The sequence below is a fragment of the Bombus flavifrons genome, chromosome 8 (genome assembly GCF_040668555.2).
Source record: "Bombus flavifrons isolate JBK064 chromosome 8, iyBomFlav1_principal, whole genome shotgun sequence".
Lineage (NCBI taxonomy): Eukaryota > Metazoa > Arthropoda > Insecta > Hymenoptera > Apidae > Bombus > Bombus flavifrons.
The window spans coordinates 14,674,440-14,686,883 of NC_138449.1; the positions used below are offsets into that span (position 1 = coordinate 14,674,440).

Below are 12,444 nucleotides of genomic sequence, written 5' to 3' on the forward strand. Positions count from 1 at the left end.
TGCCGGTGTGGAACGTTATATGGACGAAGTTAAGCACCGCGCCTATACGTAATCTACCCTTATCTCCGCCAGCAGATTCGAGAACACTCTTATTCCGCAAAATGGTTTTCCTGTAAATCGTAGAAGAATCGTTCCGGGCGCGCGGTGCGGGATAATCTCGCCTGACCGATACAGCTTGCGATACTAATTTACCGCTCGTCGACGCGGACTCTCGTCGAGAACACCGTCTTGCAGGCAGAGCTTTCGAGTTTGCGCGCCTCTTAATTTTCACCAAACACGCCTGCTCGTCGCACGGTCTACCTTCGATCGAACATCATCGGCGATAAAAGCGAGGGAAAATAGAACGAAGAAAAAAAAGGACGGGGCACGAGTACCTCGAAGAAGATCGTTACGGCGATTGGATTACCGTCACGGAGCAATCTATCCCGGAATATTAAGCAAAAGATTACGAGTTTTAAAAGTTGTACCGATTCTGGAAAGTTGGACGGTGTAAAGATACAAGTTTCCGTAGCGCTACCGAGCAAAGTAAAACGCCAGCAAAGAAGCCCTTCGATAATCGCATCGATGATTCGAGCGAACGCAGCATATTTTCGCCAATCTGACAGAAATTTGATAAAGGAAGATTCGGGATCGAACGAGGATTTAGGTTGAACGTGTCGAGCGTGCATAACGGTTGCTCGTTCGTCCAAGAGAAAATCGTTAGCATTATCGCAATTTTCAACGAGTTTTGACGAAGTGCTCCGTCGTGCGTTGGACGCAGCGGCTCGCTCGTAGAACTCATAACCGGGACATTCTCGTTCTTTAACTCTGCCTCTTCCCTGTCTCGGAATCGTTTCTGACCCTACGTGAAAAGAAACTTTAATAACTTCCTTCCTCGGAATTCTTTTCTCGCCTTTAATGAATGTCCCACCGGAGGGTGGAAGCCTCGAGATGCACTGAACGAAGGTAAGCTCGTTAGCGTTCGATTCGTTCGCAGGCATCGTGGAGATGCCAGGTTAGGAAACGCAGACCGGAAATGTACGCCTTCAGGTAAGTAGATCTAGAGAATCGGACGTTAAGTTATTAACGTACAGCTTTCCGCTCGGCCACGTGTTCAATTTCGTTTCCCTATATCAACTTGAATAATTACTATCTATATTAGCTCCCTGCAATGCCGACACTTTGAGCAAGCGTTTCCTAATATGAATGCTCCAACTCCCTGTCCTATTATTTCCCTAAAATTTTATTCCAATCACGGATGACCCATTTTTTCTAAAATATTATATTTCATCCTCCTATTTAAGAATATTCTACACGATTACGAGAGATCTACCTCTTTCATTTCCCATTCAAATTCTTAGAACGTCGATCCATCCGATTGCCAGATAACGCTGCTGTACACTCCTCAACGCGCAGACGAGCAAATGGATCAAACAAACGAGCGATTACGCTCTAAGCAAGCAAGATAATCGGGCATCGAACGAGCCGACCACTTTTCACGCACCACCAATTCCCTGCGTCGATCGACGTCGCTTACCTATGTTTTACGCGTGTAAACGCGCTGTAATAAATTCCGCTTTACGCAGAGGGCGCGCGTTATATTGTAATTTCCCCGCAAATGCGGTGTCGGCTTTGGAAATCCGGCCGGGAGGACGTGATATCTCTTTCCCTCTCTCGCTCTCTCTTTCTCTGTCTTTCTCTCCGCTTCCTCCTCTCCATATCTCCTCTACTCTCTCGCGTACGCGCCGGTGATACGAATAATCGGATTTTCCATGGTTTTCAGCCGCGTTCGCACTCACCGGAAGTGCGAATCGCGATACGTCCTGGTGATGACGGTATTGTTCGCATTTGCCAGCGCGAAAATCGCACGCGCGATCCAGATGCATGGATTATAAAATATACGAAACATCCGGCGACTGAAACGCGATCGGCGAGAAAAAAGAATTGTTAAGTAGCCCATTGGTAACGAACGCGATAAACGCGTTTGCATTTCAATTCTAACGTGAAATGCGCAGTAAACGGTTGGCGAAGGAGAGAAAACAACGGGACGAGGAGCGTAAAACGCGTAAAATTGTATTTGGGGCTAACGGTAGGGCGAAGGGGCAGCAGTGCTACTGTTTCGGGGGTTGTTGCTGAGGGTGCAACTGCAAATGGATAACGTTGGGGACGGACGACCACGTCTTTACGCTATTATTTTCGCTGTTATTGGAATTAACTACTATAGAAGACGTTGATATCGATTCGTTGGCACAGGCAAAGTCGAATTGGAACGATTTTACTTTTCGGGATATTTCTATATTCAGGGAGTTCTGCGATCGATTATGTCAAGGATTTTAAGGTAAGTAAAATTGCAATCCTGATCGTCCCAAGAAATTTCTTCGACGTTTAAAAGCATTCGCAAAGGTGTAGGAAAAAGGTACTAGACAAAGATTCGTAATCGCGAAGCCATCCCTTTGGAAAGGCCTTGTTTCCGCGCGAATTAAACGAACATTACGCTCGATGCTTCTGTTTTGCCACGAAACTCATTACGAACAATTCGGACGAGTCTTTTTCCAATCAACGTGCATTTATTCCGCGGGTATTTCGATCCCCTTGGCCCGCGTCCCGACAAACTTTAGGGTCGTCTACCGGAGGAAAGAAATTATCCTCCTTTGAATTTGTCTACTTTCGTTGCTAGTCTTATTTCAGAGGAACAAAGGATAGGGAGCAAAGAAGCTTTCTCAGTAGACTTCGCTTTTTTATACCATTCTGATGTGCCTTTGAATCTACCGCAAGGTATGTTTGTCAGGAGCAAACCATTATCGATACAATTAGCAGATTAACGAAATTACTCGTAGCTCGAAACGTAAAATACGGAAATTCTGGAACCAATGGAGATTAATACAAATTTTGAGAAACTAGAGAAAATACGTCAAAGAAATATCAAAGACCAAGATTATTCGCAGATATTTCGTTTCATCCTTTCTACGCTCACTCTGTTATTCTCGTTACAAAAAAAAGTGTAAGAAATGTTGCGTCGTATAAGCGATTTACGACTGTCTGCGAAAACAACAACCTTACCATAGTATATATGGACCAAAATGGAACGTCCAAGGTGCAGGTTGTTGGTTGAAACAATCTCCATAATAAGAATAAGTAGCAATCGTGGGACGTGGAATGAGAAGGCTATGAAAAGGAACGAATAGGTAGGGTGTGTACGAGCTTACGTTGCTTTACAATCTTCTTCTTTTCCTGGCCGCGCAAAGTAACATAAAACGTTAGTCGGGAAAGGTGATTCGGTGATGTACGGATAAATGTACAAGAATGGACGTAACGACGCGATTCGAAGCAGATGTTGAAGAATGCCAGAGGAAAATCCATAGATCAGCCGGTGACGAGGAATCAATGGAAAAAGGGAGAGGAGGGGGCAGTAAATAAAATATATCGACACGCAGCCATTCCAGTGTACCGAAAGCAAATTCCCCAGGAGTATTTCCTTGGCTGCCGTATCGGAGACTGCGTGACGTGAATTATTAAAGTCGGATCCACAAGAACGCCGGTTGAAAAAACGAAGAAAGAGAGAAAGCAAAATCCTGCATCTTATCCTAGATATCCTCGATCGAAGATGCACGTACCATCGAAGAAAGGTTTCGCGATCCGTCGGTTTTCCCCCCTGGCCTCAAATACCACCATACGTCTTTTCCAATCGTTGACGTTCTTCTTTTCCTCTTTCGTTTCCGTGATTTCGCGCTGCACATCGAGCGTTTAAACAGAATTTAAAAATTAACTATCCCAATTCAATTTTGTAATTGGTACGCGCGCTATTTACTTGACGAACGTTAACAAAAATATATCGCCAAAGATACGAATCTCTTGGCCAGGACCGAAGCACGATTTTTATTTCGTTGTAGGAAAGTAGCTGTAGCGAACAATGCAACGACCAAGGCAAGGCCACGTCGAGATACTTGCATGAAAAGGAGCGCGTGCGAGGATGTGTAAACGTCAGACACACCCATGATTTATGACAACCAACGAAACGGTTATGTCGGAATACTTGGGCTCCGAAAATGAAAATGCTCGGATGACGCGCCTGTAAAATTGCCTCGGATGCATTTACTACGTGACGGGAATAGAACCGGTGCACGTTCTGCCCTACCACTTTTTCTATGGAATCCCGTGATACGGCTAGAAAAAACTGCGAATCGACTCTGACATTCCGTAAAGCGGCTCCCAAGTTTCATACTTCTACGCTCTTTTGTCTCGAGAAACGAAGATATTTAAGACCGAAGTAACTTAACGGAGTTTAAAGCGAGGATTTATGCGGAAAGAGCAACTACTTTGACTTTGCGAGCTTGTAGTACTCACTGAGAGATGTAAAAAAATGTGCAATCAAGATAGATCGCGAAGCTGATCGTTTGCCGTTAAAAACGCAAAAAATTTTACATCCGTGTGTTTCTATTTCGATGGGAAATTGACATTTGCGAATTCGGTGCGATTCTTTATTCGCCACAAAATATGCAAAAGATTCGGACGATTGATCAGACAGTTCCATTTAAATATCGATACGATGAATACGAAATTCGATACATCGAGATGATCGATTCTAAAACCTATGCTGATCGGACATTTTCGGCTTCTCTCAGCAAACGATGCAGGTTGGCAAAGTTTTCGGCTCGCATTTTCTAACATTCTGTATGCGGTCAGATTACACGAAGACGTTTTGAATTCTCAAAGCTGATATCTTGAAACTGTTTGAATGGCGCAGCTTCTGACAAATGGATAAATCGTGAGGCTGATACTACGTGGCCAGTCAGATCTCTCGACGTGAATCCATCGTGTTTTTGTTCGCGAGATCACCCGAGACTCACCTTCTGCCAGAGATCCACTGAAAATACCTACATTCTCCGGGAATCGAACGAGATTTCCAGCAAAGCCGAGCAATTCAGAGTTGGACGCGTTGGATGGATCAAGAGATCAATGAAACCATGTTTTTGTAAAGAGTGTAACGTGACCAGTTTAAAAGAACAGAAACGATTTAAAAACCTAAAATTCGCGCCACTTCATAAATCACGAATTACCACTTTTATATCGAAATACAAAAGACGCAAAACGACAGCGCTTGTAGCGAGGTTTTCCATTCTTATCGAAAACGTTCTTTACAATCGGTGCCACTAAACGTTAAATATTACAGATACGACGTAATACTTTCCAGGCTGAAAGAACAACAGCAGCGGCGGTTGCAGCGAAATCACCTTAACCCAAACTAATACGTAGTCTCGGCCACAAATTACATTGTATACGATGGCTTGTCGTTCGGGAAACCACAAAAGTTTGCGAGGCATCAAAGAAGAAAATGTGTCAAAAACAAGAAAAGAAAGAGAGGCATGGTGTATTTTTAAATCCAATTAGCTCGTTAATGTCGTAATACAACTTCGACCATGTACGGAACGACGGAGCTCTGTCTTCTGCCGGAGGTAAAGCGAGCCTTTTCGAGAGAGAAAAAGCAATCTTCCCAAACAGCGACACGGTCCTTAAGCAACTTCGCTCTCGTCGTGTGTAATGGAGGAAGCATAATGTCTCCATCAACGATTTCCCATTATGTTTGTCGCGGCTGCTTCTTCTCCACTCTCGTTTTTTCTTCCCTCGAATTCCTATGCTCCGCGAAACGTGCAACGAAAGCGGAAGAAAACGCACCTCCGTCGTGGAATAAACGTTCCTATTTGCCTGGCAACGAGTGCTCTCACGTCTCGAAATGCGTAGTCATCGTCGACCAAAGGGTTTCGATAGAGAACGGAATTATAATCAAGATGGTTTGACAACTAATTTAAGGAAACTATTTCAAAGGAAAAATTCAAACTTGCGAACAGAGATACCGCGTTCTTCGATTCCAAATTCGCTTTAAACATTGATAGAGCAAATGTTCTTTAGGCGTCTAACGTTTGACGTATTTATGTAATTCCGTGTAGCTTAATGAATTTCGAAAGCAAAGCGTTAAAGCAGTAGCTGAAACCGAAGGGATTAGATCTTCAACTTGATCCCTCGACGATCTATTAATCTTCACTCTTAACACTTTCTCGTACACCGTCTCCGGTAGATCGACTTTAACACGCGAAGCTGAAATTCTGCTATATCACACAGGAGGAATAAATCACGTTAAAGGAATCTGATAAGAGTAAATGAAACAACGGCGTAAACAGACAGAAGTTTATAAACAAACAAGGCGAATACGTAAATAAACAACTCGCGAAAGCGAACAAATCGCGAGACTTGAAACCAACTAACCATGTGTCTCGAATAATTGACAATTTGCAATTAACGTTCTGTATCGAATAACAAAACTGCCTGCTTGAAAATCAAAGAGCTCTTCTCTCGTTACCTGAGAGCCCGAGGCGAAAGGGTGTCAGCGGCTGAAACGTTCCGGACATACTTCATCCTCTGAGAGGAAGCGAAACACAGCTGGCAAGCTCTGCCGTTCCCCCATTAATTGACATAATTAAGCAATTAGGCGAGAAGCCGGGACGCGTACTGATACTTTAGTCGCAATAAGTTACCTAAAGTACGTATAATTTGGGAGATATGCAACGCTCTTAAGTCGCCATAGATTCGGGGTAATTGCGAAGTGGCGAGACGACCAAGTGGTGTGGTAGCCGTCCCTTATACGTGCAAGTTTTGTCCAGAAAAGTACGTGAACCACTTCTACACGAACGAGAGAAACGGTATTTGTAGCAGGAAGGATAAACCGTAAGTGAAACTTATGGAAAGTACACGCGGACCGAGGTTCGATTCTGAATCTTAAAAAGCTTACGAAAGAAACGTCCAATTAAACGGGTCTACCGATCGAAGAACATTGATATCGCGCTTCGAGCGAGAATAAGATATTTTCCTACCATTTGCAACTCGTGTTTACGCCTTCCACGTGGTTAAACGTCGTTGTTTCGAACAGCGAAAATGCTTCGTCTACGTTGAAGGGAGAGGAATAGCGTCAAACTTTGTGGATGGGCAAATTATCTTATAGCGTTTGCCACTCCGTTTTCTGTTCTTTTCTTTTGCTCGTTTGCGTTTGATTTGCCACCAGAATAAAGATTACGATTATTATGATCGAAAAGGCTGGACAAACACTCGGTTAATCAGGATAGTGGACAAGACAATAACGGACAAATGGGTATCGATGGCGAGTGGACGTGTTTACTCGGTATCAATCGCTTCTGTATATTTACTTGGAAAATACAACATCGTGTATATACCATATTCTACTTCGTATAGCTTTATTACCAACTATATCTTGTGTTTTTCTAAGCGTGTGATTTTTGCAAGGTTTTTATACGATGTGCCATTTATCACGCGAAATATCTTTCAACGAATCATAGGGGAGGCTATAAAAGTTAGGTCAATCGTACTTTTCCACTCGGTGAGTCGTCAAAATTGAATAACCCTTGGCTCGCGAAGCGAATGGACACTTTCCAAGAAGCAGAGCCTTGCTTCATCGACTCTATTATGAAACATCATCCGTATAAAGAGAATGCCAAGTTCTGACTTCCTCGCAACAGGTTGCGGTTTTCGCCTATCAACGCCTCTAGCGTCTCATTTTCGGAAAATAAAACACATAGGCTCTTTCGGCTATATTAGTACAATTTCTTCTACCTTTGTTTCACAATTGTTTCTTTTTTTTTTCAGCACCTGCCTACAGTCAACGTAAATATTGCAAATATACGATGTATAAGTATTTTTAGGAAGCTGATAATCTTTCTTTTGAACTGTAAAAAAAAAAGGGCTAAAGGTTGTTTGCACTAACGTTAAAACATTTTTTACCCTCTACCGGACGGACTAAGGCGTTGAACCGGAATTAAGCAAACACAGAAGCAACAAAATTTTAACGAACCAACGTGAAAATGACCGGAGCAGTTTCATCGGTAGATTTGATGAAAAAATATCGAAAAATCAAATCGGAAAATTGGCTTTGACACCGGAGGCTGCACGTTACGCAACCGTAAAATTCCCTGAAATATTCTTTCGCGTTGTAATGTTAAAAATCCAGAACGTTTGTAATGGGCATGCGTCGACTACGTAACGCGACAAGAATAGGGTGCGTTATTGGCACGGTTTATAGCCAGAGGGATGCGTGCACAGTGCTCGTGTATTCGTCCTATCGTGGTGCACACGTGGTGAACACACTCGTACACAGAAACGCTGTCGGCTTTGAAGTGGCTCTTGCCTTCATTCCTGGGGTACAAGTCGGTTGCTATCTCGCACACCGTCCTATCGCCATGGTCGACGGATGTGTGTCCCAAAAGCCGCACGCAGGAATGCAATGCCGAGAGGCTTCCGAACCAACCTCGAGAACGCACCGTCCGTGCTGCATTATCGTCAACCGAAAACGATCCGACCAGCTGTTAACGCGCTTGTATAATTGTTGTTAATATATCCGCGATTTTCCATCTACCGTATGAAGCAGCTAGAATATGTAGGAATCTGTTTATGCAAATGGAATGGTTACGCCCAGTGAATCCAGTACAGAGTGAATTTTGATAAATACACGGATGTGAATATCGACGTTGTTGTTATTTCTCTTTCACGGATTTGGAGGCTGCGTGAATTGGAAATTGCAGTTGCAAATATAATAAAGTAAAGGTCGCGGGCGGAAACAGCGTGATAGACACGTTTCTATTGATTTTCCGAATTTAACGAACTGTACGATTAAACGGCAGAGCTTAATACGACGTTTAATGTAACAAAGAAAACAACCAGTTTCCAAGCTGAGGATCTCTTGATAAAAATATCTGAAAAGTAAGTCGAAAAGTTTCAAGAGGTCGAAAAACGATTTTGTTAATACGACATTGACTGACAGCGGAACGAACTCTAAATGTGTCTCTCTGCGGAAATTAGGTAACGCGACCTTTTTTCCCTGTAATCTTGAAACTATTATGCCAATGATATAAATATTTCAAATCGCTGGTAATTTGACAGAGTTCTTCTCTCGGTTTTAAAATGTCAGAAGTTTTATTTAATTTTAGAATCATCTAAATTAATATATCTCTTCTCTTACGTATAATCATGAATAGAGCTAGTGTTACAATTATTTTGCACAAAGAACAGAAACTATATTCGCTATTCGATAGGAAATATTCGAGGCAAACGATCGCGAGTCGCTTTACATTCTTACGACATTCAGTCCCGGAGACGATTTCACACCTGGAGTTAATTTGCCTTCCGGTTTCACCAGACCTGAATCTCCCACCCTATCCAGCTAATAGAGGGGTTTAATTAACGACACGGAAGAATTTAATTCCGCAAGCGAGAGTTTTGGCAACAATGCCGAAGGAGATCAGGTATTCGATCAAGCGACGCCAGTTTCGCGACACGGTTCAAGACAATTCGTGGAATTTCCCTCAAAGAAAGTTGCATCGTCGACTGTACGTAACTGTCGGGATAAAAGCGGGAACAATGGCTTATCTCGAGACATTTTCTATCGTTTTTCGTCTCCCTCTGGTGCGTTACTCGTCGATAGTCACGAAAGTATCAGCGACGAATACGAAATCCGCCGGAAAAAGAATCAACGCCACGTATATATCAGCCGATTGCATTCATCCACGTACATCTGTCTGAGAAATAAACTGGTACGCGATATGAGAATCTGAACGACCATTGTACTTTAAGACGAAGCGATACTTTCTGGCTGAAACGCCAGCTTCGATGCACTTTGGAGCCTTCGAAAAGATTCCACGGTAATTTTACGCGCCGATAGGAAACGTTTACGTAAAGTAGAAGGGAACTCTGAATGTTTCATGAAGTCGTTTTTGCACGGTTAACTTTTGACGATAACATCGGACGTTCCTCGCGTATTTCTCTTCTCCGAGAAACGAGAGGACGACGTTTAATAAATTTCAAGTGGAATCTTCGCTAATCGCAGATATCGTATTTGCTTTATGTTCGAATACCCGCAACGTCGAATTGTAATGTAAATCGGTGCATCAACAACGGAATATTTTCGATTTATTTTTAATTGCAAAGAAATCGTAATATCCGATTCGTTCCTCTATCCAATTTCCTACCTACGAGGAACAAGTTGCACGTGGTTAGTGGTTCGACGTATAATATAAAAAGTTAGGAACGCGTTTCTACGTAGAAACAAAGTAGAAGAAGGGCCGGAACGATTCGAGCGTATAATACAGGGGATGCATAGAAGAAACGGCGGTGAAACGCGAGAGCGTTAGCATGTCAGTGTTTCGTGCTGGTAATTAAAGGCTGCGAGGGAACAGCAGCACTTCAGACTAGGTGGGCATTTGCCGCGGTTTGATAACGTGACCGTTATGAAAAATCTGCTGTGGAGAGGTTGGCCGAAATACGGCCGCCTTTCGATATACCCGAGGTTGCCGTGTCGAGCCACTTCAGCATCGGTTCAATCTCGAGGAGGCACGTGCACGCCAGCCAAGACGGAAAACCAGACATCGGGCTGTTACCCGTAAACCGACAGCTTGCGAGTACGAGCGATTTTTAGATCGATAAAACGGCCACCTTTTTATTTTTCTATGTACCGCCGAACGATAAACTTGGCCAACTTTGGACGCACAATTTTTCTTCCAGTATATACGTTCCGATCAAGTTAAAGAGAGACGAATTACAAGTTTTCACCTCGATGTCGCAAGTTCCATACGAAGTAGAGTTTTTACAAGGATATGAAGTAGTGTCACGACACCGAATATTCCTTTTTTCCTGTCCACTCAAATTGTACTAGATTGTCCTATTATTATTGCACGATCGGTGTTGTATACTTTATATCGAGGAATAAGAATTTCTTCGATCTCTACCGTATTATTCATTGACGTCGTGCAATTATTAATGCAATTGGACGAAAAATTCACCGATTCCATGGAAACGACGTATACGATTGCCATACTGCGGATGTTCGCGCGTATATACAAAACTTGAAGATGCAAAAACGTATCATCGAAAAAGATATAAAATAATATGTTTCGAGCGAAAGAAAGAAAAGACGCTGGATTCGTTAATACTTTCTCATATCTACGAAAGACACGAATTTGCGTCAACATCCATGATTCTGATAATTCCGATAATCACGCGAAACCAAAACATTTAATAGCGTGAAATACGGTAAAAGAGGGGCGCAGGTGCGATTAATAAGAATGCTGGAGGAGAAACGTAGCTTGCGACGCATAACGCAAGAGACGGGAACCAACTGGTTGATAACCCTTTCTTCCCTATTTCACGCAGAGTGGGCGGCCTGCTGAAAACAATGGACGAAAGAATCGTCTGGCTATAATGCACGGGTGCAGTACCAGACGGGACTGACAAGTACCGGCACGCTAATATAGAAGGAACAATGCGACATCGGCGGGAGAGAGAGTTTTCCAGGGCTCTTGAAACAATTAACGGCATCGCCGTTAATCTCCGCGCTCGACCCTCTATTGCGTCAATCCGCGCCAGATTCGCGAGCATTTAAAAAGTTCCCAAATCAATCGGATCCCTCGCCTAGCCCCAAACGGTTAGCCGAGCTAATTTCCAATCCACCCAGATAGACCAAAGAGTCGTCAATTAACGGCTGGAACTACCGTTGAGAAAATATTCGGCAGTCGATGCTTGTCGAGTGATCGAGAATCGACTACTAGCGTTTACGGTATGGAAAACGCGCGTGGAACGATCCGAAGAACTCGCACCGTTAGATCAGCACACGCTCGATGCCGCGTAGAAAGTCGATTGCGTGTGAGATCTTCGAAGAATCGAGCAATCGTCGGAATTTAAAGATCTTGAGAAAATGAAACCGCGTCGATGCTTTGCCATTGATAGCTTCGAGCACTGTTATTATATGACTGTGATTACTACGATTATATAAATTTATTTATTTATTTACTGATTGCCCCGTACAGTTATATCGTTTAATTTAAGAATATAATCCCAGAAGCGGGATTATAATCATTTCCTGAGCATTCGTTTTCACTGGATCATTAGACTCACAAATTGCTGGTCTTTTCAATGCATTCGTAAATCGTTTCGCTTCGATAGAGCTCCATCGAACATGGAAATTATTTGCCTCGCTTTCAAGTGCCGATTAAATTAAAAAAAAAATAGAAACTGGAGTCTCGTAAACGCGATGGTAGTCGACCAAAGCGAAGGCAAAGAACGACCGTCAGAGTGTCAAACGAGAATAAACTATTTTACTTTATTTTATATTTCACGAGTAAGAGCTGTCTATAAGCTAATATTCCTACTATATCATTAGGATGATGTTCGGATATCCGATCGCTTATTACGGAATCAAGTTGCAGGTAGAAGAAAAGACAAATTGACGATTTCATAAGAACACCGCTGACAGAGGAGAAATCCTTTGCACGCGATCCGTTCAATCGGACGTAAGAAACGATTGAAAAGAACGGCTTGGAGCAAGATACTTCGTATAATAAGTAGCTGTCCCGTGGAACAGATGGTTCAATTTATTACAGACTTTGGTCGAACAATCAAGGCCGATAATTA

General features: G+C 42.9%; 1 protein-coding gene across 8 annotated transcripts in view; it reads right to left on the reverse strand.

The window, feature by feature from the left end:
• Positions 1 to 12,444, reverse strand: part of LOC138182547 (dystrophin, isoforms A/C/F/G/H) — a 439,773-nt gene that overhangs the window by 328,127 nt on the left and 99,202 nt on the right. The gene's annotated exons all lie outside the window — the stretch shown is intronic.